Below are 6,011 nucleotides of genomic sequence, written 5' to 3' on the forward strand. Positions count from 1 at the left end.
CCTTGGGTTCCAATGCAACTACAAACTAAAGGTAACAAACCAGGATTATTATTGTTACATGTTTCTGTTTGTAAAAATAAAATGCATATTTTAGTAATCAATCTCCAGAAGTGTGCTTCTAAATGTGTTTCCAAAAGCTGCTCCACATGAAGCACCTCGAAGCTGCTCCACATGAAACACCTCAAAGCTGCTCCACATGAAACACCTCAAAGCTGCTCCACATGAAACACCTCAAAGCTGCTCCACATGAAACACCTCAAAGCTGCTCCACATGAAACACCTCAAAGCTGCTCCACATGAAGCACCTCAAAGCTGCTCCACATGAAGCACCTCAAAGCTGCTCCACATGAAGCACCTCAAAGCTGCTCCACATGAAGCACCTCAAAGCTGCTCCACATGAAGCACCTCAAAGCTGCTCCACACGAAACACCTCAAAGCTGCTCCACACGAAACACCTCAAAGCTGCTCCACACGAAGCACCTCAAAGCTGCTCCACACGAAGCACCTCAAAGCTGCTCCACACGAAGCACCTCAAAGCTGCTCCACACGAAGCACCTCAAAGCTGCTCCACACGAAGCACCTCAAAGCTGCTCCACACGAAGCACCTCAAAGCTGCTCCACACGAAGCACCTCAAAGCTGCTCCACACGAAGCACCTCAAAGCTGCTCCACACGAAGCACCTCAAAGCTGCTCCACATGAAGCACCTCAAAGCTGCTCCACATGAAGCACCTCAAAGCTGCTCCACATGAAACACCTCAAAGCTGCTCCACATGAAGCACCTCTGCAGTGGTGTCATTTTCTGTGACTGTAACAGGGCGAGCAGCCCTGTACATGGTTTATTTATTTTTAGATCGGGGTCTCCCCCTCCGCCCCTGTGCAGTGTATTTATTTTGTATTATTTTTATTGTATTGTATTTATGTCGGCGAGCGCCATATTTGTTATTGTTTTGATTAAATGACGGCGTAGCCGGTTTGTTTTGTTTAGCGTGGATGGGTAGCCCCATCCACAACATAATTAATTAAAACTCGTGCAGAAGGTGGCCATCTCCCGAATGAATTAAGTGATTTAATTTGTTGCTAATCGGGAGATGGTCACCTGTTATAAAAAGCCTGCATCTCTCTAGCTCGTGGTGGGTGTTGTAGGTGCGGAGAGAGCGAGACGGAGATTAAAAACGAAAAACGAAACTAAAAGAAAATAACATGGGAACAGTGAAGGCAAGCTGCCCAGCCTGACCTGTGTTTGATTTATTTTGTGTTCGTGATTTGTTTTTGTTTACCCTTTTATTTTGCTCTGTGAGCGAGTGTTTTTGTTTGAATATTTTATTTATTTTTTGTTTGCTTTAAATAAAACGGTGCCCGCGCCACTGCACCGTACCTTTTTGTTTTTGTTGTCCCTTTTTCTGCCGTGACGTCAGACCCTCAGCCATTCCTGTCACACGTGGTGTCCGGCGTGGGATCGCAGCGCCTCCAGGACGCAGGCAGAAGAGGGTACTGCAGCTTTTTCGTTTTTTTTCGATTATTGTGTGTGGAGGGATAAAAGGAGAGTGAAGAGGAGGATGGGAGGAAGGAAGATGGGAGGAAGAAGGATGAGGAGACAGCAGCCACTGCAGCAGCAACAGCCGCAGCAAGTCTGCCTTACCTGCCTGTTGGGGGAGGAGTGGTGTTTTAACTGTGGGGAGCCATGGCACATTTCCCCTGGCACCTTCCCCATATGGCAGGAGGAGGGGACAGACAGAGGTGAGGAGGAGGAGGAGGAGGCAGAGAGGAAAAGTGGAACGAGGGGAAGAGGAGTGGTGCACCAACTGCATGAGGTACGGGCATGAGGAGCACCACTGCCTGGAGGTCTTCAAAGACACGGACCTGGAGTGGGAGGAGCCTGAACGTCCTGCCCCTAAAAGGGAGGAGCCCGAACGTCCTGCGCCTAAAAGGGAGGAGCCCGAACGTCCTGCGCCTAAAAGGGAGGAGCCCGAACGTCCTGCGCCTAAAAGGGAGGAGTCGGTGCGTCCACGGCCCGAGAGGGGGGAGTCGGTGCGTCCACGGCCCGAGAGGGGGGAGTCGGTGCGTCCACGGCCCGAGAGGGGGGAGTCGGTGCGTCCATGGCCCGAGAGGGGGGAGTCGGTGCGTCCACAGCTCAAGAAGGGGAAGGCTGAAGGTCCACAGCCCAGGTACCTGCCAGCAGAGGGAGAGTTCCTGCTGGTTACACCTCCACCTCTGTGGGAGGACTGTGAGTCGCTCCCACCTCCGCCAGCAGAGGGAGCATACCTGCTGGTTCCAACTCAACCGCCCTGGGAGGACTGGGTGTCGCTCCCACCACCACCAGCAGAGGGAGCATACCTGCTGGTGCCACCTCCGTCTCCGTGGGAGGACGACATGTCGCTCCCACCACCACCACCAGCAGAGGGAGCATGCCTGCTGGTTCCGCTTCCACCACCGCCAGCAGAGGGAACATGCCTGCTGGTTTCCCTGTTGCAGCCAGAAGGGGAGGCGCCCCTGCCACCTTCGCTGCCAGAAGGGGAGGAGCCGCCTTCGCAGCCTGAAGGGGAGGAAGCCCTGCCGCCTTCGCAGCCTGAAGGGGAGGAAGCCCTGCCGCCTTCGCAGCCTGAAGGGGAGGAAGCCCTGCCACCTTGGCAGCCTGAAGGGGAGGAAGCCCTGCCGCCTTGGCAGCCTGAAGGGGAGGAAGCCCTGCCGCCTTCGCAGCCTGAAGGGGAGGAAGCCCTGCCGCCTTCGCAGCCTGAAGGGGAGGAAGCCCTGCCACCTTGGCAGCCTGAAGGGGAGGAAGCCCTGCCGCCTTGGCAGCCTGAAGGGGAGGAAGCCCTGCCGCCTTCGCAGCCTGAAGGGGAGGAAGCCCTGCCGCCTTGGCCGCCTGAAGGGGAGGAAGCCCTGCCGCCTTGGCCGCCAGAAGGGGAGGAGCCCTTCCCCCTCTTCCGGGACTTTGAGACTGAGGGGGGAGGTGGCCGTTGGGGCCATGTGTGCGTTGCACAAGGGGGGGATATGTAACAGGGCGAGCAGCCCTGTACATGGTTTATTTATTTTTAGATCGGGGTCTCCCCCTCCGCCCCTGTGCAGTGTATTTATTTTGTATTATTTTTATTGTATTGTATTTATGTCGGCGAGTGCCGTATTTGTTATTGTTTTGATTAAATGACGGCGTAGCCGGTTTGTTTTGTTTAGCCCCATCCACAACATAATTAATTAAAACTCGTGCAGAAGGTGGCCATCTCCCGAATGAATTAAGTGATTTAATTTGTTGCTAATCGGGAGATGGTCACCTGTTATAAAAAGCCTGCATCTCTCTAGCTCGTGGTGGGTGTTGTAGGTGCGGAGAGAGCAAGACGGAGATTGAAAACGAAACTAAAAGAAAATAACATAGGAACAGTGAAGGCAAGCTGCCCAGCCTGACCTGTGTTTGATTTATTTTGTGTTCGTGATTTGTTTTTGTTTACCCTTTTATTTTGCTCTGTTTGAATATTTTATTTATTTTTTGTTTGCTTTAAATAAAACGGCGCCCGCGCCACTGCACCATACCTTTTTGTTTTTGTTGTCCCTTCTTCTGCCGTGACGTCAGACCCTCAGCCATTCCTGTCACAGTGACCTTAATGTTTTAAAGTAATGCTGGATTTTGTTTGTTGTTTTTCCCATTTCCGCATGCATGACATCCCTGTACAGTGCAAACCTGTTTGAGGATCCATTGCTCCTGATCCAATCTAAATCAATCTGCATGCTGTTTGGATTAATAGACTTCTCTTCTCCTAGACAGGCAGCACAAATAGTGGAGCCGAGCAGTAAAGCAATAAAGTAAAACACTTCACAACAGTTCAGTGTAAAATCAATGCAAAGTTTATTAGTGGCTTCTGAACAGTGAAATGTGTAAAGGTGTTCTCTTTTAATAGCATGATCTACACTTCACACTGTCTTACAGGATGCAATTGATACACAATATATAAAGATTTAAACATTCTACTGTAATGGCAGTGCTGATATATATGTACAGCTCAGACAAAAGTTTAGCATCACCTAGAATTTGTTGGTATAGTTAAAAACAAAACAAAAAAAAACAACTATATGAACATAATTCAGAACTTTTATTTAACATTGTGAAATCAAAGAAACTACACAAGGATATCACAAGTGTCTACTGGATGCCATAATAGTAGTACAGTACTTCATCATAGATTTCAAAATGTCACTTTTTCATTCAGTATATGGAAAACTACAAAGCAGTGTGTAATTCAATGTGTTCATGTAACATTATTCAGCAGATTTCATTCGAATTTATGAAGCAAAATTAGTTCATTCCACAGAGTGAGGCAAAACCTTTAGCCAGAGTTGTAGTCTATTTCTAATAGACTTATCTGTGCTTTTTAATACGTAAAGTGAAAATGTCTAAATTGCAACACAATGAATGCAAAGAGATTCTGAGTCCTAATAAATTCATAGAAAAAAAATGTAAAAACAATAAAACAGTGTTATGCGTATAAGGTTTATCATCTTGTTATCTGATCTAAAACAAAACCCCTGAGTCGTGGGCCAGGCTTGTTCTCAGCTGCGTCCCCAGGGTGTTCAAAGCCCAGCTCAGGACACTGGAAATGCAGCTGAACTCACACACTGAGAACAAGCAGGCAGCAGAGAAGACTGAGCCCACACTCCAGGGCTTACATCATGATACACTAGCAAAGGAATTCCATGATACAGAGGGAATTCCATTTCTCATTTCATGAAGACTGAGCCCACACTCCAGGGCTTACATCATGATACACTAGCAAAGGAATTCCATTTCTCATTTCATGAAGACTGATCCCACACTCCAGGGCTTACATCATGAGACACTAGCAAAGGAATTCCATTTCTCATTTCATGAAGACTGAGCCCACACTCCAGGACTTACATCATGAGACACTAGCAAAGGAATTCCATTTCTCATTTCATGAGGACTGAGCCCACACTCCAGGGCTTACATCATGATACACTAGCAAAGGAATTCCATGATACAGAGGGAATCCCATTTCTCATTTCATGAAGACTGAGCCCACACTCCAGGGCTTACATCATGATACACTAGCAAAGGAATTCCATTTCTCATTTCATGAAGACTGAGCCCACACTCCAGGGCTTACATCATGATACACTAGCAAAGGAATCCCATTTCTCATTTCATGAAGACTGAGCCCACACTCCAGGGCTTACATCATGAGACACTAGCAAAGGAATTCCTTTTCTCATTTCATGAAGACTGAGCCCACACTCCAGGGCTTACATCATGAGACACTAGCAAAGGAATTCCATTTCTCATTTCATGAAGACTGAGCCCACACTCCAGGGCTTACATCATGATACACTAGCAAAGGAATCAAATTTCTCATTTCATGAAGACTGAGCCCACACTCCAGGGCTTACATCATGAGACACTAGCAAAGTAATTCCATTTCTCATTTCATGAAGACTGAGCCCACACTCCAGGGATGACATCATGAGACACTAGCAAAGGAATTCCATTTCTCATTTCATGAAGACTGAGCCCACACTCCAGGGCTTACATCATGATACACTAGCAAAGGAATTCCATTTCTCATTTCATGAAGACTGAGCCCATACTCCAGGGCTTACATCATGATACACTAGCAAAGGAATTCCATTTCTCATTTCATGAAGACTGAGCCCACACTCCACGGCTTACATCATGATACACTAGCAAAGGAATTCCATTTCTCATTTCATGAAGACTGAGCCCACACTCCAGGGCTTACATCATGATACAGTAGCAAAGGAATTCCATGATACAGAGGGAATCCCATTTCTCATTTCATGAAGACTGAGCCCACACTCCAGGGCTTACATCATGATACACTAGCAAAGGAATTCCATTTCTCATTTCATGAAGACTGAGCCCACACTCCAGGGCTTACATCATGATACACTAGCAAAGGAATCCCATTTCTCATTTCATGAAGACTGAGCCCACATTCCAGGGCTTACATCATGATACACTAGCAAAGGAATTCCATTTCTCATT

General features: G+C 47.7%; 1 protein-coding gene across 1 annotated transcript in view; it reads right to left on the reverse strand.

Annotated features, from left to right (window-relative positions):
* The window catches only part of LOC131709363 (zinc finger protein ZFP2-like), a 319,568-nt gene that overhangs the window by 293,795 nt on the left and 19,762 nt on the right, over positions 1-6,011 (reverse strand). The gene's annotated exons all lie outside the window — the stretch shown is intronic.

This window comes from Acipenser ruthenus, chromosome 43, assembly GCF_902713425.1.
Source record: "Acipenser ruthenus chromosome 43, fAciRut3.2 maternal haplotype, whole genome shotgun sequence".
Lineage (NCBI taxonomy): Eukaryota > Metazoa > Chordata > Actinopteri > Acipenseriformes > Acipenseridae > Acipenser > Acipenser ruthenus.